At 38.8% G+C, this 21,567-nt stretch overlaps 2 long non-coding RNA genes across 9 annotated transcripts; one reads left to right on the forward strand and one right to left on the reverse strand.

Annotated features, from left to right (window-relative positions):
• The first annotated feature begins 11,243 nt into the window (after window positions 1-11,243).
• Window positions 11,244-21,320, forward strand: LOC145425101 (uncharacterized). Of its 8 annotated transcripts, XR_013905767.1 has the most exons (11): window positions 11,270-11,325; window positions 11,531-11,611; window positions 12,829-12,989; window positions 13,527-13,688; window positions 13,941-13,979; window positions 14,155-14,274; window positions 14,417-14,578; window positions 18,413-18,526; window positions 19,253-19,410; window positions 19,838-19,895; window positions 20,839-21,320. It is a non-coding gene; the product is annotated as an uncharacterized LOC145425101 (long non-coding RNA). The 8 variants fall into 8 exon arrangements; XR_013905764.1 differs by having other exon boundaries at window positions 11,244-11,325; window positions 11,531-12,989; XR_013905766.1 differs by lacking the exon at window positions 11,270-11,325 and having other exon boundaries at window positions 11,347-11,611.
• LOC145425102 (uncharacterized) lies at window positions 15,394-16,893 on the reverse strand. Its single transcript, XR_013905771.1, has 2 exons — window positions 16,811-16,893; window positions 15,394-15,862 (listed from the first exon to the last, which is right to left on the reverse strand). It is a non-coding gene; the product is annotated as an uncharacterized LOC145425102 (long non-coding RNA).
• Window positions 21,321-21,567: the final 247 nt, after the last annotated feature.

Below are 21,567 nucleotides of genomic sequence, written 5' to 3' on the forward strand. Positions count from 1 at the left end.
AAAGTATAGGTTTTCATTATGTGAATAATTTTAAAATCTTAGCTCCAACAGCTGCAAATCCTGTTTTCCCAGCACGGGGACCTTGAGTTCTATAAGATAAAGCCATAAACATGTTTGTCTGAGTCTTCTATCAAAAGTTACAGCTATTTATATGAAGTTGTACAAAAACGCTTTCTTTCGCCAAGACAGTGCGTTTCTCACTGTTACATGCATTTGAATGGGGAACTCGACCGAAACAAAGTATAGGTTTTCATTATGTGTATAACTTGAAAATCTTAGCTCCAACAGCTGCAAATCCTGTTTTGCCAGCACGGGGACCTTGAGTTCTATAAGATAAAGCCATAAACATGTTTGTCTGAGTCTTCTATCAAAAGTTACAGCTATTTATATGAAGTTGTACAAAAACGCTTTCTTTCGCCAAGACAGTGCGTTTCTCACTGTTACATGCATTTGAATGGGGAACTCGACCGAAACAAAGTATAGGTTTTCATTATGTGTATAACTTGGAAATCTTAGCTCAAACAGCTGCAAAACCTGTTTTCCCAGCACGGGGACCTTGAGTTCTATAAGATAAAGCCATAAACATGTTTGTCTGAGTCTTCTATCAAAAGTTACAGCTATTTATATGAAGTTGTACAAAAACGCTTTCTTTCGCCAAGACAGTGCGTTTCTCACTGTTACATGCATTTGAATGGGGAACTCGACCGAAACAAAGTATAGGTTTTCATTATGTGTATAACTTGAAAATCTTAGCTCCAACAGCTGCAAATCCTGTTTTCCCAGCACGGGGACCTTGAGTTCTATAAGATAAAGCCATAAACATGTTTGTCTGAGTCTTCTATCAAAAGTTACAGCTATTTATATGAAGTTGTACAAAAACGCTTTCTTTCGCCAAGACAGTGCGTTTCTCACTGTTACATGCATTTGAATGGGGAACTCGACCGAAACAAAGTATAGGTTTTCATTATGTGTATAACTTGAAAATCTTAGCTCCAACAGCTGCAAAACCTGTTTTCCCAGCACGGCGACCTTGAGTTCTATAAGATAAAGCCATAAACATGTTTGTCTGAGTCTTCTATCAAAAGTTACAGCTATTTATATGAAGTTGTACAAAAACGCTTTCTTTCGCCAAGACAGTGCGTTTCTCACTGTTACATGCATTTGAATGGGGAACTCGACCGAAACAAAGTATAGGTTTTCATTATGTGTATAACTTGAAAATCTTAGCTCCAACAGCTGCAAATCCTGTTTTCCCAGCACGGGGACCTTGAGTTCTATAAGATAAAGCCATAAACATGTTTGTCTGAGTCTTCTATCAAAAGTTACAGCTATTTATATGAAGTTGTACAAAAACGCTTTCTTTCGCCAAGACAGTGCGTTTCTCACTGTTACATGCATTTGAATGGGGAACTCGACCGAAACAAAGTATAGGTTTTCATTATGTGTATAACTTGAAAATCTTAGCTCCAACAGCTGCAAATCCTGTTTTCCCAGCACGGGGACCTTGAGTTCTATAAGATAAAGCCATAAACATGTTTGTCTGAGTCTTCTATCAAAAGTTACAGCTATTTATATGAAGTTGTACAAAAACGCTTTCTTTCGCCAAGACAGTGCGTTTCTCACTGTTACATGCATTTGAATGGGGAACTCGACCGAAACAAAGTATAGGTTTTCATTATGTGTATAACTTGAAAATCTTAGCTCCAACAGCTGCAAATCCTGTTTTCCCAGCACGGGGACCTTGAGTTCTATAAGATAAAGCCATAAACATGTTTGTCTGAGTCTTCTATCAAAAGTTACAGCTATTTATATGAAGTTGTACAAAAACGCTTTATTTCGCCAAGACAGTGCGTTTCTCACTGTTACATGCATTTGAATGGGGAACTCGACCGAAACAAAGTATAGGTTTTCATTATGTGTATAACTTGAAAATCTTAGCTCCAACAGCTGCAAATCCTGTTTTCCCAGCATGGAGACCTTGAGTTCTATAAGATAAAGCCATAAACATGTTTGTCTGAGTCTTCTATCAAAAGTTACAGCTATTTATATGAAGTTGTACAAAAACGCTTTCTTTCGCCAAGACAGTGCGTTTCTCACTGTTACATGCATTTGAATGGGGAACTCGACCGAAACAAAGTATAGGTTTTCATTATGTGTATAACTTGAAAATCTTAGCTCCAACAGCTGCAAATCCTGTTTTCCCAGCATGGGGACCGAAACTCGACCGAACTCGACCGAAACAAAGTATAGGTTTTCATTATGTGTATAACTTGGAAATCTTAGCTCAAACAGCTGCAAAACCTGTTTTCCCAGCACGGGGACCTTGAGTTCTATAAGATAAAGCCATAAACATGTTTGTCTGAGTCTTCTATCAAAAGTTACAGCTATTTATATGAAGTTGTACAAAAACGCTTTCTTTCGCCAAGACAGTGCGTTTCTCACTGTTACATGCATTTGAATGGGGAACTCGACCGAAACAAAGTATAGGTTTTCATTATGTGTATAACTTGAAAATCTTAGCTCCAACAGCTGCAAATCCTGTTTTCCCAGCACGGGGATATTGAGTTCTATAAGATAAAGCCATAAACATGTTTGTCTGAGTCGTCTATCAAAAGTTACAGCTATTTATATGAAGTTGTACAAAAACGCTTTATTTCGCCAAGACAGTGCGTTTCTCACTGTTACATGCATTTGAATGGGGAACTCGACCGAAACAAAGTATAGGTTTTCATTATGTGTATAACTTGGAAATCTTAGCTCAAACAGCTGCAAAACCTGTTCTTTTTTCCCAGCACGGGGACCTTGAGTTCTATAAGATAAAGCCATAAACATGTTTGTCTGAGTCTTCTATCAAAAGTTACAGCTATTTATATGAAGTTGTACAAAAACGCTTTCTTTCGCCAAGACAGTGCGTTTCTCACTGTTACATGCATTTGAATGGGGAACTCGACCGAAACAAAGTATAGGTTTTCATTATGTGTATAACTTGGAAATCTTAGCTCAAACAGCTGCAAATCCTGTTCTTTTTTCCCAGCACGGGGACCTTGAGTTCTATAAGATAAAGCCATAAACATGTTTGTCTGAGTCTTCTATCAAAAGTTACAGCTATTTATATGAAGTTGTACAAAAACGCTTTCTTTCGCCAAGACAGTGCGTTTCTCACTGTTACATGCATTTGAATGGGGAACTCGACCAAAACAAAGTATAGGTTTTCATTATGTGTATAACTTGAAAATCTTAGCTCAAACAGCTGCAAATCCTGTTTTCCCAGCACGGGGACCTTGAGTTCTATAAGATAAAGCCATAAACATGTTTGTCTGAGTCTTCTATCAAAAGTTACAGCTATTTATATGAAGTTGTACAAAAACGCTTTCTTTCGCCAAGACAGTGCGTTTCTCACTGTTACATGCATTTGAATGGGGAACTCGACCGAAACAAAGTATAGGTTTTCATTATGTGTATAACTTGAAAATCTTAGCTCCAACAGCTGCAAATCCTGTTTTCCCAGCACGGGGACCTTGAGTTCTATAAGATAAAGCCATAAACATGTTTGTCTGAGTCTTCTATCAAAAGTTACAGCTATTTATATGAAGTTGTACAAAAACGCTTTCTTTCGCCAAGACAGTGCGTTTCTCACTGTTACATGCATTTGAATGGGGAACTCGACCGAAACAAAGTATAGGTTTTCATTATGTGTATAACTTGGAAATCTTAGCTCAAACAGCTGCAAAACCTGTTCTTTTTTCCCAGCACGGGGACCTTGAGTTCTATAAGATAAAGCCATAAACATGTTTGTCTGAGTCTTCTATCAAAAGTTACAGCTATTTATATGAAGTTGTACAAAAACGCTTTCTTTCGCCAAGACAGTGCGTTTCTCACTGTTACATGCATTTGAATGGGGAACTCGACCGAAACAAAGTATAGGTTTTCATTATGTGTATAACTTGGAAATCTTAGCTCAAACAGCTGCAAAACCTGTTTTCCCAGCACGGTGACCTTGAGTTCTATAAGATAAAGCCATAAACATGTTTGTCTGAGTCTTCTATCAAAAGTTACAGCTATTTATATGAAGTTGTACAAAAACGCTTTCTTTCGCCAAGACAGTGCGTTTCTCACTGTTACATGCATTTGAAAGGGGAACTCGACCGAAACAAAGTATAGGTTTTCATTATGTGTATAACTTGGAAATCTTAGCTCAAACAGCTGCAAAACCTGTTTTCCCAGCACGGGGACCTTGAGTTCTATAAGATAAAGCCATAAACATGTTTGTCTGAGTCTTCTATATAAAAGTTACAGCTATTTATATGAAGTTATACAAAAACGCTTTCTTTCGCCAAGACAGTGCGTTTCTCACTGTTACATGCATTTGAATGGGGAACTCGACTGAAACAAAGTATAGGTTTTCATTATGTGTATAACTTGAAAATCTTAGCTCCAACAGCTGCAAATCCTGTTTTCCCAGCACGGGGACCTTGAGTTCTATAAGATAAAGCCATAAACATGTTTGTCTGAGTCTTCTATCAAAACTTACAGCTATTTATATGAAGTTGTACAAAAACGCTTTCTTTCGCCAAGACAGTGCGTTTCTCACTGTTACATGCATTTGAATGGGGAACTCGACCGAAACAAAGTATAGGTTTTCATTATGTGTATAACTTGGAAATCTTAGCTCAAACAGCTGCAAATCCTGTTCTTTTTTCCCAGCACGGGGACCTTGAGTTCTATAAGATAAAGCCATAAACATGTTTGTCTGAGTCTTCTATCAAAAGTTACAGCTATTTATATGAAGTTGTACAAAAACGCTTTCTTTCGCCAAGACAGTGCGTTTCTCACTGTTACATGCATTTGAATGGGGAACTCGACCGAAACAAAGTATAGGTTTTCATTATGTGTATAACTTGGAAATCTTAGCTCAAACAGCTGCAAAACCTGTTTTCCCAGCACGGGGACCTTGAGTTCTATAAGATAAAGCCATAAACATGTTTGTCTGAGTCTTCTATATAAAAGTTACAGCTATTTATATGAAGTTATACAAAAACGCTTTCTTTCGCCAAGACAGTGCGTTTCTCACTGTTACATGCATTTGAATGGGGAACTCGACTGAAACAAAGTATAGGTTTTCATTATGTGTATAACTTGAAAATCTTAGCTCCAACAGCTGCAAATCCTGTTTTCCCAGCACGGGGACCTTGAGTTCTATAAGATAAAGCCATAAACATGTGTATCCGAGTCTTCTATCAAAAGTTACAGCTATTTATATGAAGTTGTACAAAAACGCTTTCTTTCGCCAAGACAGTGCGTTTCTCACTGTTACATGCATTTGAATGGGGAACTCACCGAAACAAAGTATAGGTTTTCATTATGTGTATAACTTGAAAATCTTAGCTCCAACAGCTGCAAAACCTGTTTTGTTTTCCCAGCACGGGGACCTTGAGTTCTATAAGATAAAGCCATAAACATGTTTGTCTGAGTCTTCTATCAAAAGTTACAGCTATTTATATGAAGTTGTACAAAAACGCTTTATTTCGCCAAGACAGTGCGTTTCTCACTGTTACATGCATTTGAATGGGGAACTCGACCGAAACAAAGTATAGGTTTTCATTATGTGTATAACTTGGAAATCTTAGCTCAAACAGCTGCAAAACCTGTTTTGTTTTCCCAGCACGGGGACCTTGAGTTCTATAAGATAAAGCCATAAACATGTTTGTCTGAGTCTTCTATCAAAAGTTACAGCTATTTATATGAAGTTGTTCAAAAACGCTTTATTTCGCCAAGACAGTGCGTTTCTCACTGTTGCATGCATTTGAATGGGGAACTCGCCCGAAACAAAGTATAGGTTTTCATTATGTGTATAACTTGAAAATCTTAGCTCCAACAGCTGCAAATCCTGTTTTCCCAGCACGGGGACCTTGAGTTCTATAAGATAAAGCCATAAACATGTTTGTCTGAGTCTTCTATCAAAAGTTACAGCTATTTATATGAAGTTGTACAAAAACGCTTTCTTTCGCTAAGACAGTGCGTTTCTCACTGTTACATGCATTTGAATGGGGAACTCGACCGAAACAAAGTATAGGTTTTCATTATGTGTATAACTTGGAAATCTTAGCTCAAACAGCTGCAAAACCTGTTCTTTTTTCCCAGCACGGGGACCTTGAGTTCTATAAGATAAAGCCATAAACATGTTTGTCTGAGTCTTCTATCAAAAGTTACAGCTATTTATATGAAGTTGTACAAAAACGCTTTCTTTCGCCAAGACAGTGCGTTTCTCACTGTTACATGCATTTGAATGGGGAACTCGACCGAAACAAAGTATAGGTTTTCATTATGTGTATAACTTGAAAATCTTAGCTCCAACAGCTGCAAATCCTGTTTTCCCAGCACGGGGACCTTGAGTTCTATAAGATAAAGCCATAAACATGTTTGTCTGAGTCTTCTATCAAAAGTTACAGCTATTTATATGAAGTTGTACAAAAACGCTTTCTTTCGCCAAGACAGTGCGTTTCTCACTGTTACATGCATTTGAATGGGGAACTCGACCGAAACAAAGTATAGGTTTTCATTATGTGTATAACTTGAAAATCTTAGCTCCAACAGCTGCAAATCCTGTTTTCCCAGCACGGGGACCTTGAGTTCTATAAGATAAAGCCATAAACATGTTTGTCTGAGTCTTCTATCAAAAGTTACAGCTATTTATATGAAGTTGTACAAAAACGCTTTCTTTCGCCAAGACAGTGCGTTTCTCACTGTTACATGCATTTGAATGGGGAACTCGACCGAAACAAAGTATAGGTTTTCATTATGTGTATAACTTGAAAATCTTAGCTCAAACAGCTGCAAATCCTGTTTTCCCAGCACGGGGACCTTGAGTTCTATAAGATAAAGCCATAAACATGTTTGTCTGAGTCTTCTATCAAAAGTTACAGCTATTTATATGAAGTTGTACAAAAACGCTTTCTTTCGCCAAGACAGTGCGTTTCTCACTGTTACATGCATTTGAATGGGGAACTCGACCGAAACAAAGTATAGGTTTTCATTATGTGTATAACTTGGAAATCTTAGCTCAAACAGCTGCAAAACCTGTTCTTTTTTCCCAGCACGGGGACCTTGAGTTCTATAAGATAAAGCCATAAACATGTGTATCCGAGTCTTCTATCAAAAGTTACAGCTATTTATATGAAGTTGTACAAAAACGCTTTCTTTCGCCAAGACAGTGCGTTTCTCACTGTTACATGCATTTGAATGGGGAACTCGACCGAAACAAAGTATAGGTTTTCATTATGTGTATAACTTGGAAATCTTAGCTCAAACAGCTGCAAAACCTGTTCTTTTTTCCCAGCACGGGGACCTTGAGTTCTATAAGATAAAGCCATAAACATGTGTATCCGAGTCTTCTATCAAAAGTTACAGCTATTTATATGAAGTTGTACAAAAACGCTTTCTTTCGCCAAGACAGTGCGTTTCTCACTGTTACATGCATTTGAATGAGGAACTCACCGAAACAAAGTATAGGTTTTCATTATGTGTATAACTTGAAAATCTTAGCTCAAACAGCTGCAAAACCTGTTTTGTTTTCCCAGCACGGGGACCTTGAGTTCTATAAGATAAAGCCATAAACATGTTTGTCTGAGTCTTCTATCAAAAGTTACAGCTATTTATATGAAGTTGTTCAAAAACGCTTTATTTCGCCAAGACAGTGCGTTTCTCACTGTTGCATGCATTTGAATGGGGAACTCGCCCGAAACAAAGTATAGGTTTTCATTATGTGTATAACTTGGAAATCTTGGCTCAAACAGCTGCAAAACCTGTTCTTTTTTCCCAGCACGGGGACCTTGAGTTCTGTAAGATAAAGCCATAAACATGTGTATCCGAGTCTTCTATCAAAAGTTACAGCTATTTATATGAAGTTGTACAAAAACGCTTTCTTTCGCCAAGACAGTGCGTTTCTCACTGTTACATGCATTTGAATGGGGAACTCACCGAAACAAAGTATAGATTTTCATTATGTGTATAACTTGGAAATCTTAGCTCACACAGCTGCAAAATCTGTTTTCCCAGCACGGGGATATTGAATTCTATAAGATAAAACCATAAATACATCAATCTGAGCCTTCTATCAAAAGTTACAGCTGTCTTCATGAAGCTGTACAAAAACACTTTATTTCGCCGAGACAGTGCGTTTCTGACTATTACATGCATTTGAATGCAGTTCTCGCACGAAACAAAGTATAAGTTTTCATTATGTGAATAACTCGAAAATCTTAGCTCAAACCTGTTTGCTCAACACGGGGATACTGAATATTATAAGATAAAGCCATAACTACGTAAATCTGAATCTTCTATCAAAAGTTACAGCTAACTTCATGAAGTTGTACAAAAAGGCTTTATTTTGCAAAGATAGTGCGTTTCTGACTATTACATGCGAGACGTGTCTCTTTACTGTGTTTAAGACACTTTACAGGTCCCTCCCCTAATGAAGAGTAGTGAGCAGCTGATTGGACCATGGAACAGGTGACCACGTTCAAAAAGCCGCTCTGACAGCTCCAGAGGGGAGAGAGGGAGAGAGTGTGTGCAACGAGCGAGTAGCCTGACAGCCGTGGCGGTCCTGACCATGGTTTTCCCAGCCTGTGCTTATCTTGTGTATTTGTGTGAGGGTGAATTGTAAAAGCCGCTCCTAGTGCATTAGCTGAGAGCTTAGGCACTCGTGGGCTGAAGCGGAAGGGGTGAGCTGCCTTTTCTTTTGGAATCGTTTTCTCCTGTTTTCTTGGTCAGGGAGCGAGGGATAGCTCTGTCATTTGTTTGTTCTTTTTCTTTCCTAGGGTTTAGTTAGTCTTTGCTGGTGGGTCTTAGTTGGTTTTGTTTATTATTTTGGCCTGGGCTCACCCTGGAGCTATGCTTCTTGTCCTTAAATAAAATCACCTTTTTTTTTACTCACAACTGGTTTGGATGTTTGGCTTGGGAACCAGGGCGGGGATTTGTATCTCTCTCCTCCAACCTTATGTGCGTCCCTACACGCCTAGATTAGGGGCGTAACATAAATGGAGTTCTCACACGAAACAAAGTATAGCTTTTTATTTTGTGAATAACTTAAAAATCTTAGCTCACATAGCTTTAAAACTGTTTGCTCAACGGGGATATTGAATTCTATAAGATAAAGCCATAAATACGTATATCTGAGTTTCCTATCAAAAGTTACAGCTGTCTTCATGAAGTTGTAAACCCTTTATTTCGCCGAGACAGTGCGTTTCTGACTTTTACATGCATTTGAATGGAGTTCTCGCACGAAACAAAGTATAGGCTTTCATTTTTTCAATAACTGGAAGCTCTTGGCTCAAACAGCTGCAAAACCTGTTTCCCCAGCACGGAGATGCTGAATTGTATAAGGCAAAGCCATATTGATGTGTGTCTGAGCCTTCTATCAAAAGTTACAGGTAACTTCAAGCTGTACAAAAACACTTTATTTCGCCGAGACCGTGCGTTTCTGACTATTACATGCATTTGAATGGAGTTCTCGCACGAAACAAAGTATAGGTTTTCATCTTGTGAATAACTTGAAAATCTTAGCTCACATAGCTTTAAAACTGTTTGCTCAACACGGGGATATTGAATTCGATCAGATAAAGCCATAAATACGCATATCTGAGTCTCCTATCAAAAGTTAGAGCTGTCTTCATGAAGTTGTAAACGCTTTATTTCGCCAAGACAGTGCGTTTCTGACTATTACATGCATTTGAATGGAGTTGTCGCACGAAACAAAGTATAGGTATTCATTTTGTGAATAACTTGAAAATCTTAGATCAAACAGCTGCAAAACCTGTTTGCTCAACACGGGGATATCGAACTTTATAAGATAAAGCCATAAATATGTTTATATGCGTCTTCTATCAAAAGTTACAGCTGTCTTGAATGAAAGCATTATAGCAGCTTACCTCGATCATGTGGTAGAACAGACACATGGGCCACCTATGTGTCCTTCTACGGCAGGAGTAGTTGCTACAAACCTGCAAAACAAAAAGAAATGATCAGGTGACATGAACAGATTTATACAGCCATAAGCAAGAGATTCTTTCTGCCTGTGGGCGTCAAACTGGACCCCCCCCCCCCCCCCCCCTCCTTACTGTAACTATCAAAACTATCATAGTCTAAAACTATCATCTCATATCAAAACTATTATAATCACATTATCTGACTTTATCAGTTATAACAATGAGAAACGGTAAACAATTTGGCAAATAAATTACTTATAATTGTGCTTACCTGGTCCAAATGATCCACAGTCCCTTTGCATTTGTTATAATCCAGGATGATGTGGGGCTTTCTCTTCCCAGAGTCCTGGACTTGTAGCTCACGGTGCCTGGTGCTCAATAAGACAACCTTTTTTCTTTGCTTGGGGATGTAGGAAACCACAGCCTTGCCCCCCCCCCCCCCCCCCCCCTAGCGACCTGGACGGGAGAGACGATCATCGAATCTTACTGCCCGATTAATTTGCTCAAATCATTTTTTTTTTGACATGGTAGCATGAAACAGAAGAGCCCTGTCTCCCCATTTCACAGGCTTGTTGTCGTTTCATGTTGAGACCTGTACAGGCCAGCCAGCATCACAAGCCCCATGTAAGCCTGCAACTCCTCATCTATGTCCTTCCAGTCTTTTACTGACCTGTTGCCCCTGCAGGTTGGTGAAATGCAGGATTAGCTGCATAATGTCCTCTGCAAAAAAAAAGATGGAAAGTGCTCACAGGGCTGCTGATCCTATACGAATTGCATAATGGGTTGGTCCTGGGGTTAAAATGGGGGGAGGAAAAAATGGCAGGACCTCTTCGTGTGTGGGTTGCCACATGATTTCTCCATTTTTAGATCTCCACTGGCCATCCTCCAGTCTTGTCTCTTCCTCCTGCTCTTCTTCCTCCTTCTCCTTCTCCTCCTCCGCACATGAGCTGCAAAGCTCCTCAGTGCCTGGCAAAAATTCTTCTTCGCTGTCAGAAGTATCTCCACTGCTTGTGGAGAGTGCAAAACTGCAGCAACAGCCTCCTCTAAACTGAGTGCACGCTTCATTGTGTCTGTGCAGAAATGACCACTCAGACCAGGCTGCAAAGTATTCTCATAGACTTCAAAGGTGCACCTGAATAAACATGCTATACCATACATCCAATAAGAGAGAGGAGGCACACTCTTGATCAAGAAAAAACATAAGCGCACGCCTTTGATCTCTCCCCCCCCCCCCCCCCCTCTCTCTCTCTCTCTCTCACACACACACACACACATGCACATACATACATACACAATACCATTTTATGGTGGTTAGCTGTTTTATTGTCATGCATTTTACAAGGTAAGATAACCATGTCCTGCATTCAAAACCACTGAAAATGTCTATGGTGGTGCTGTGCCTAATATTGTGCTGGTGTATGCTGGGTAATCGCACAGCTAGCGACTGGGTGACTTTATTCACCCGCTTCGGCTGTTGTCAGTCCATATCCCCTAGATATGGACCATCTCCTGCTAGATTGTTCAGAAGGTTGTTATCATCCATCCAGATGGAGGATCACTAACAGGAGCGTGGGAAGACTCCAGAATCCACTCTGGCTGCAATCCGGTGGATACAGGAGTGTGTACAGGTAAGACCGTTTAAACGGACAGCATTTATAGAATGACTATTAAAAGTCAGACCAGCGAGTGTCAATAATGTTAATGTGGTTATGTTAGTAATACACCGAGTGCTAATATAACAGCTTTAAGATGCATTTGTAGATGTTATTACGTGTTTTACCGTCTTTATGGTGCTAGCTTAAAGTTACGGTGTAAACGTTAGCTTATATTGGAGTAAAGCTGTTACTGTTTAAACGATGTTAGCACAGAAATATTAGCTTCTGTCATGACTGACGAAGTTACTAGTTAATAAAGTTTCCAGTAAAGTGTTTAATCGCAGCCACAGACTGACAGCAAATATCTCGATTAGCTTCAGTGCATCTGTAATAAATATGTGCAAGTTTCAGTGCTTCGTTTAAACTGTATGATACTTATACTGACCCAGGGTCAGTGTAAAATACAATCCTAGCTGTGTGAACAAAGCCTGGCTCCTTTAATCCTGCATGAAAAACCTCAGGATGCAGGCTATTATTACTCTTTCCTGCTGGCACACCTGTCACACCTGAGAGTCAGCTAGAAACTTACAGTGACGTGGACATCATGCAAAGACTGCCAGACTCTGTAATACTGCGAATGATCAGTGACTCAAGTTAACACTAAACTTTAAACGGTACCTCTGTGTCTCTGTGTGCTGAACATTTAGGATTGAGTCAGGCTGCATCTGTGTTAGTCCTCTGACAGACTGGTGACCTGTCCAGGTGTGCTCTACCTATGACTACTGGGACAGGCTCTAGCTCCTGTAATAGAAATTTTATGTTATTCTCATTTAAAGCATTTAAGTGCTTATGCATATGCTTAGTTGTGACACTGTTATAGACTGTTCAATGAAGGTTTCTAAAACTAGATGAACTTACTTCAGCAGTTTGAGAAAACAACTCCCTTTACAGGTGCTGATAACGTCAAGGGCACAAAACAGCATAACCATTGATCCGTTAGGTTTCATAGCGAGACACGTGAAGTGGCAGAGCTGACATGACTGAACTGTGATGTTTGATGTGTGTTTGCTCTCCTGTGCACAGTAATAAATAGCATGATCACAGCTCTTTCTGTGTTGCAGACTTTATTTAAAAAATTCCATGACATCTACTATAACTGAACCAACCTGGTGCTCTTCATTTATGGAGGCTGTTGAGTCTGAATGTTGGATGTTGTGTATCTCGTGTTCTCTGGGCTTTGTTGTCCTCAGTCTTTTTGCAGGATCAGAAAACAAAACCGGGAGGCGCGTAAATGTTTCTTCTCCATGATGTTTCTTCAAATGTTTCTTCTGGATGATGATATGACCGTGACACGGGATGCCACCTTTGGTCTTGTGATGAAGCAAAGCTCAGGAAGAAGTGTGATTAAATGGTACCCACATGTTGAGAAGGATGTACAGGGCACCTGCAGCCAAATCCAAGCTTCAGCTTAGTTGTAGTTGCAGAATGCTATAGGACTGAGACATCTAAGGCATCAAATGTTTGATTAAACGGATGAAAAAGAGAAGTTTTTTCCCTATAATTATCACTTCTTAAAATCTGTAGCAACTTCAAGTCTGTCAGCATGCTGAGCATGCTCAGAATGTGACAATATATTTTTGTTCAATATTTAATTTCTTTCAGTTGCAATTGTTAAATGAAAAAATATATATTCTTATAATTTAGCAAACGAATTTATAAAAAAAAAAATACATATATCTGTATTAGTTTTAGTAAATTAATTTGACACCTGTATTGAAAATACCATATTGTATTCATACAGAATCAGTATGGTATCATTGTTTGTCTGTTCACTGATTGTTGAAGCTAAGAGCTACTTTGATCTGTTTAGATCTAAAGTATCCAAAGTTGAGTTCTAATATTTCTTCACCCCTGTGTGTGTGATATGTGATTTCCTACATGCTGGCAGAGCAGAGCAGCAGTTTGTGCTCACAGATGGTGACGGTGTGGAGAGACGGTGGTATTTCCTCAGAAGAACCAGCAGAGTCACAAAGGACACCAGTCCATCTCACCACCTTGACTTGCTGACTGATGTTCGTCTACACTGCACAGAGGAAATCAACTGACCGAGGTTTGTCCAGTGACGTGTTATGAAATGTATATTTGTTTTATGCTTACAGATATGTTTTTCTTGACAGAGGCTCTGCAGAGGTTAGACAAAGCAGAGAAAACATGTGCTTTACATTTTACTGTGATTTATTGAGATATTTGTTGCCTGATGTTCAGCAGGAATGGATAAATAGAATCAAAGGGAGATGTTTTTCCTGTTTTTGTAATGATGTAAGTAAATCTTCAATATTATTTATTTGCTTGGTTATATTAGGAGCGTTTCTGAGTGAGGGGGAGAGGAGTCATCATCCAGGTAAAGTGACGTGGATCAGTGGATACACTTGTCTCCCCTTTAAAGGAGACGATCCAAGTCATCCTTAAATGTTAGCGCTTTCAAATACACAAACATTTTTAAAGGACAAAAATGAACATCCAACTTTGACTGTAATACAAAATAAATCTTTGCATGTGTGTTTTCAAACTCTCAGATGGGCAGTATATCAGTCTTGGACTGTCTAACCTGCCGGAGCAGCACTGAATGACCACCGCACGAGCATGTTCCTGCAACATTCAGCATCTGATCCTTCATCTGTGTGCTTCTGCTTTTGGTAAGTAGAGTTACCCAACTCCAGTAACTCTAAACACATGCCATCCATTTCTAACGGCCTGGTTACTTCCTGTCAGTTACTTTAGAAACCATGTGGTCACCTGACCTAACACTGTTTCTTCTTCTTCTCCTTAATGTTGAAGTGTCAAATGTCAAACAGCTGGAGAGGAAACTACACCAGTGTACTGGGATGTTTCAGCAACACGTGCCAGATGCTGTTCCTTCATGGTGACATCACCAGAGGCAGTCCCGCCCACCTCAGGACCCATTGATTATGATGATCTGATCCATCAAACCCCCCGCAGGTGAACTTTATTCATGACATAACACCGCAACAATGTAAAAAATTAAACAGCAACAGTCTAAATGTAAAGTGCATTCTAAAGTCCTCTTCAATAAATTGTATGCAAAGAGTCATTCAGGTCACTACAGAACCCAGAGTCTTCATCATTAAATCTCTGGTTGCTTCAATTTTTCTATCCTATATCAGATATTTTAAAGGTTATCTTAGGTAAAGTTCCATTGTCATGGTGAGGCAAAGTGCTTTATGTGTGTGTGTGCCCGTGTCATGAACGGCTATAAAAGGCCTATAATTAAAGAACAAAGCGGGGTTTGAGTTCGAGTTGCGGCAGACTGTCACTACTTGTAAATGGAACGCAGCCTTCCTACGGCGGACAGCTAATAACAGGAATCGGACGCGGTCCAGCCAAGTCCACAGCAACCACCATAGCAACCGCCTAGCATGACCTTAAAAACATATTCTGTCTTCATAACTATCAAAATCGTGAAATGATTTGCAAAGTGTGAAAGTGTTACAGCTGCAGAGAGCTATGGCGGTATCTATGGAAGCTGTTTACATAGCTAATAATATACGATGTAACCATGGAGACAGTCAGTCACTTGAGCTAGCGGTGCATGTTTACTACAGTGAATAAGGTGATTGAGTGCACAGCGTCCACACTCTGCAGGGGGTAAAGACATTACTTCAATATTGTTTTATATTGATATATATTAGCCTTCTGTTGACCATCACCTCAGGTTCACCATTACAGTTTCAGATTACAGATGCACACTGTCTAAACACATTCAAAAACTCATGTCTCAGAAATAAGCACAGCTGTTCATGTTTGTCATTAGAGTTTTATTTGTAAGAAAATTATGAACTTCATATTGTGCATTAAATAAAAGAACATTTCACAACTCTGAGTCAACAGAAACAGGTAACAGAAATGTCTCTAATGTGTACAGTGTAGTGTAAGCATTAAAAGATCATAAAGGAAAAACTAACATTTATGTGAAACTAATTGTAATAAAAAATGAGCAGGTGCTTTATAGATTTAAAAGAAAGAATCTGAAAACAACACTTTTTTGGTCTAAGTGATCAAAGTAGAAAACAGAACTGATGTTCAAGAACAAACCGTAGCTGCATCTCGATCGTTGTACTGAACAGACATGTTGCTTTTAAAACCACATGCAGTGTGTGACCATGACTGTTCACTGAGACCATGAACGCCACTTCGCTGAAGCATTCTTCTTCTTCTTCTTGCCATTAAATTGGAAGCAGAAGCAGCACGAGCTGATTTGATCTACTGAAAGGAAAAAGCAGAACATCTGAGTTGAAACCAGTCAGCTGAAATCATTAAGACAGGAACAAATTCAATGCAGTGTCTCAAGTGGCTTAGCCTGTTACAACTGTTGATACAAGCTAAATACGGTTAACACACAGTGTCAGGGAGCTCCAGTGTGGGAACTAGTGGCTTTAGGTTTGTAGTCATTTAACTTTCATCCATTCATTCATTTGAATGGAAGAAATGCCAGGTTGGTGCAGGCTGGTTACATGCATTTGGTCCCATGCTGTCTTTAATTAAATGACTTGGTTCATTTTATGGCTGGGCTGTATGTGGGGTTATATCATGTTATTTGGGCAGGAGTACCTGTCCCCTGTTAGACTTAGAAAGTTTCTCCATAAGTAGAGTTTCTAACTCTTCTAGCACATCTGTGGCTGACAGCTTTTTGGTGGCTCTTTTTACCCCACACTGGTTGTGAGTGTGTAAATAGCCCCACTAGTTATTTTGGGTTGCAGTTAACTAGGGAGGAAGGGGTGGGTATGCCATGATTAGGTGAATAACAATTATATGTGATACATAAATTTCACAATGCATGCATATATCTCTATCAATTAAACCTGGCCTGAGGGCTGCCATTTTTTACATTCAGTTATTTCTCTTAGAAATGTTGGAACTAAATAATGAATGTGTTACAGTTAAAGTGAAACACTGGTCAGTGTAAATGGCTCATTGGGACACAGAAACCTTTAAATTAAACCTGATATCTAGTGTCAAACAATATCAAAGCTGTAAAAGATGTTTACATTCAGAATTTATAAAACTATGATTGTAAATAAATTCAAACAAGTGAGCTTTTCTCTTTGTGCTGAATATCAACACTGTGGTTTCTTAGACTGTAAGCTGTACTTTAGTGCAACCAGTTGCAGAAGCTGCCACTCCAAATGTCTTTTGATAACAAGAAAAAAATACCTTTTCAGTACACGGCCTGAAGTTCTTCTCCGACATCTTCTGCAATCGGCTTTGTCTGCTGGTTTGAAGACAATAAACCACAAAAAAGATGATTTAGTCACTTTGTCTGCGTCATGCAGCTTGAATGTGTCGTGTAACGATGTTGAATAGCCGTCGTTATCCCTCTGCTTTGAGCCTTTTATCAAAAGTTACAGCTAACTTCATGAAGTTGTACAAAAAGGCTTCATTTCGCCGAGACAGTGCGTTTCTGACTATTACATGCATTTGAATGGAGTTCTTGCACGAAACAAAGTATAAGTTTTCATTATGTGAATAACTTGTATTTTACACTGACCCTGGGTCAGTATCAACTTCATGAAGACAGCTGTAACTTTTGATAGAGGACTCACACACACACATATTTATGGCTTTGCCTTATAGAATTCAGCATCTCCGTGCTGAGGAAATAGGTTTTGCAGCTGTTTGAGCTAAGATTTTCAAGTTATTCACAAATTGAAAACCTATACTTTGTGTCGGGCGAGAACTCCATTCAAATGCATGTAATAGCGAGAAACGCACTAACGTGGTGAAATAAAGCGTTTTTCCATAAACTTCATAAAGACAGCTGTAAATTTTGAGAGAAGACTCACACACACATTGGGGGGATATTGAAGTCTATAAGATAAAGCCATGAATATGTTTGTCTGAGTCTTCTATCAAAAGTTACAGCAAGCTCTATGAAGTTGATGAGAAACGCGTTTCTCACTGTTACATGCATTTGAATTTAGTTCTTGCCCAACACAAAGTATAGGTTTTAATTTGTGAATAACTTGAAAATCTTAGCTCAAACAGCTGCAAAACCTATTTCCTGAGCACTGAGATGCTGAATTCTATAAGGCAAAGCCATAAATATGTGTGTGTGATTCTTCTATCAACAGTTACAGCTGTCTTCTTGAAGTTGATACTGACCCAGGGTCAGTGTAAAATACAATCCTAGCTGTGTGAACAAAGCTTGGCTCCTTTAATCCTGCATGACAAACCTCAGGATGCAGGTTATTATTACTCTTTCCTGCTGGCACACCTGAGAGTCAGCTAGAAACTTACAGTGACGTGGACATCATGCAAAGACTGCCAGACTCTGTAATACTGTGAATGATCAGTGACTCAAGTTAACACTAAACTTTAAACAGTACCTCTGTGTCTCTGTGTGCTGAACATTTAGGATTGAGTCTGCATTGACTTTATTTATTGAGACTTTAATGTGCAGGTTGAAGACAGCTCAGAAACATTTGAAGATTAAAATTTAGCATTATGGCTGCTGGTGGTTTGTAAAGCCTATACTCAGCTGTAGTTTTTGTTACTAATTTATGTTTGTTGTTGTTTAACACAGATTTCAGAAGAGCAAATATGCTTAATAGTTTAACTAGATTTCATTTGTCAGTGTGGGACTGCTGAGTCACCTGAAGAACTCATTTCATTCATTCTCCACATGATGTTCATATACAGAAATGTTTCACAGGAACTGGTTCCTCCCAAACTGTGAACTAGTGTGTTTCCATAGATTATCTCTGTATGAATGTACTTTTAAATGAAGGCAAGTGTTTGTCCTTTTTTGTTCCTCAGTTACAGTACGTGATATCTTGATATCAGGCGGTCAACACTGGGGGAAGACAAGAAGCAGACGTACTTCCAAGAGGGAGCTGCAGTGAGGACACAGCCAGGTCACTGAGGTCAGAGGTCAGAATCTGAAACAGCTCAGGTTTATATTTTAGGGGTTATAAAAAATCAAAATGTATTTATGAAGAAACCTTTAAATAATAGTCATAATTATGATTATTATAAGAAATATCAAACATTTAAGTGGATTTTCTGTTACACATGTTGTATTAGCCCTGCAATAAACTGGCAGCCTGTCTTTGTCCTGTATCAGCTGGGATAGGCTTCATCCTCCCGCAACCCTGAATTGGATACATTGTATTCCAATTATGTAATCTGATCATTTACAAACTCAAGGTATCTAATCAAAATGTAAGTAATAATTATAAAATGGGAAAGCAGAAATAAGTGTGACATAAATGTAAATGTGTTAGCTGACATAGAGGACAGCTACATGTAGTCTGAAAAACCTTTGTTGTCAAGTTTGCAGGTATATCAGCACGAGACATTCTTACATAGAAGAGTCTGTTAAAGTCTCTAACTCAGCGAAGCATTATTGGTCCCGTCTGTTTGGATAAATATAGTAAGTTGATGTTTGTCCATTTATTGACACATTTTCTTAAGTGCTTATCCAGTTCAGGATCACAGTGGAGCTGCAGCTGGATATGTTCATTAAATAAACCTTACAAAAGTTAACAATAAACCTGCATCCATGTACGTTGTTGTCCACAGGATAAGAAAATCAAACTGGAACACTGTGGAACATGTTAATAAATGTTTGTGTGTTTATGCCTGTGTCTTTCACAGGAGGCGCTGGAAGGTTTCCCTAATAGTTCCTGGTGAATCAAAGCAGAACCATAAAGGTTGCTGGATTGCATGATGGCCTTACCCCTGAGCAGTCATCCTGTTAAAGGAGGAACCAGTTAGAAGCTGTTTTCAAAGTAGCTGAGCAGATTTCATCTCAAGTAAGCGATTAACTGTTTGTTCATCTGTTCTGCCACTTAAAGAGCATTTAAGGACGTCTTTTGAGTGTCCAGCTGAATTAATTCTACTGGCTCTCATGGTCATTTGTTATTATAGACATATTTTTCATGTTCATCCAGCTATTTAGTAAATTCTATCTATTTAGTAATATCCGTCAGCTATAAAATGTAATATAAATATAAAAAATATCTAAATATCTCCTGCACTTTATATTTTAATGATGTAAGTCTGTTATCGTGTTACATTAGCATTCCTCACATATCAATGAGATGCTGTACAGTACAATCCTACTGACGCAGCAGAGGGATAACGACGGCTATTCAACATCGTTACACGACACATTCGAGCTGCATGACACAGACAAAGTGACTAAATCATCTTTTTTATGGTTTATTGTCTTCAAACCAGCAGACAAAGCCGATTGCAGAAGATTTCGGAGAAGAACTTCAGGCCGTGTACTGAAAAGGTATTTTTTTCTTGTTATCAAAAGACATTTGGAGTGGCAGCTTCTGCAACTGGTTGCACTAAAGTACAGCTTACAGTCTAAGAAACCACAGTGTTGATATTCAGCACAAAGAGAAAAGCTCACTTGTTTGAATTTATTTACAATCATAGTTTTATAAATTCTGAATGTAAACATCTTTTACAGCTTTGATATTGTTTGACACTAGATATCAGGTTTAATTTAAAGGTTTCTGTGTCCCAATGAGCCATTTACACTGACCAGTGTTTCACTTTATCTGTAACACATTCATTATTTAGTTCCAACATTTCTAAGAGAAATAACTGAATGTAAAAAATGGCAGCCCTCAGGCCAGGTTTAATTGATAGAGATATATGCATGCATTGTGAAATTTATGTATCACATATAATTGTTATTCACCTAATCATGGCATACCCACCCCTTCCTCCCTAGTTAACTGCAACCCAAAATAACTAGTGGGGCTATTTACACACTCACAACCAGTGTGGGGTAAAAAGAGCCACCAAAAAGCTGTCAGCCACAGATGTGCTAGAAGAGTTAGAAACTCTACTTATGGAGAAACTAACAGGGGACAGGTACTCCTGCCCAAATAACATGATATAACCCCACATACAGCCCAGCCATAAAATGAACCAAGTCATTTAATTAAAGACAGCATGGGACCAAATGCATGTAACCAGCCTGCACCAACCTGGCATTTCTTCCTCCTGAATTAAATGAATGAATGGATGAAAGTTAAATGACTACAAACCTAAAGCCACTAGTTCCCACACTGGAGCTCCCTGACACTGTGTGTTAACCGTATTTAGCTTGTATCAACAGTTGTAACAGGCTAAGCCACTTGAGACACTGCATTGAATTTGTTCCTGTCTTAATGATTTCAGCTGACTGGTTTCAACTCAGATGTTCTGCTTTTTCCTTTCAGTAGATCAAATCAGCTCGTGCTGCTTCTGCTTCCAATTTAATGGCAAGAAGAAGAAGAAGAATGCTTCAGCGAAGTGGCGTTCATGGTCTCAGTGAACAGTCATGGTCACACACTGCATGTGGTTTTAAAAGCAACATGTCTGTTCAGTACAACGATCGAGATGTGTAATATTAGTGCAGCTACGGTTTGTTCTTGAACATCAGTTCTGTTTTCTACTTTGATCACTTAGACCAAAAAAGTGTTGTTTTCAGATTCTTTCTTTTAAATCTATAAAGCACCTGCTCATTTTTTATTACAATTAGTTTCACATAAATGTTAGTTTTTCCTTTATGATCTTTTAATGCTTACACTACACTGTACACATTAGAGACATTTCTGTTACCTGTTTCTGTTGACTCAGAGTTGTGAAATGTTCTTTTATTTAATGCACAATATGAAGTTCATAATTTTCTTACAAATAAAACTCTAATGACAAACATGAACAGCTGTGCTTATTTCTGAGACATGAGTTTTTGAATGTGTTTAGACAGTGTGCATCTGTAATCTGAAACTGTAATGGTGAACCTGAGGTGATGGTCAACAGAAGGCTAATATATATCAATATAAAACAATATTGAAGTAATGTCTTTACCCCCTGCAGAGTGTGGACGCTGTGCACTCAATCACCTTATTCACTGTAGTAAACATGCACCGCTAGCTCAAGTGACTGACTGTCTCCATGGTTACATC

Source organism: Astatotilapia calliptera, unplaced genomic scaffold, assembly GCF_964374335.1.
Source record: "Astatotilapia calliptera unplaced genomic scaffold, fAstCal68.1 SCAFFOLD_23, whole genome shotgun sequence".
Lineage (NCBI taxonomy): Eukaryota > Metazoa > Chordata > Actinopteri > Cichliformes > Cichlidae > Astatotilapia > Astatotilapia calliptera.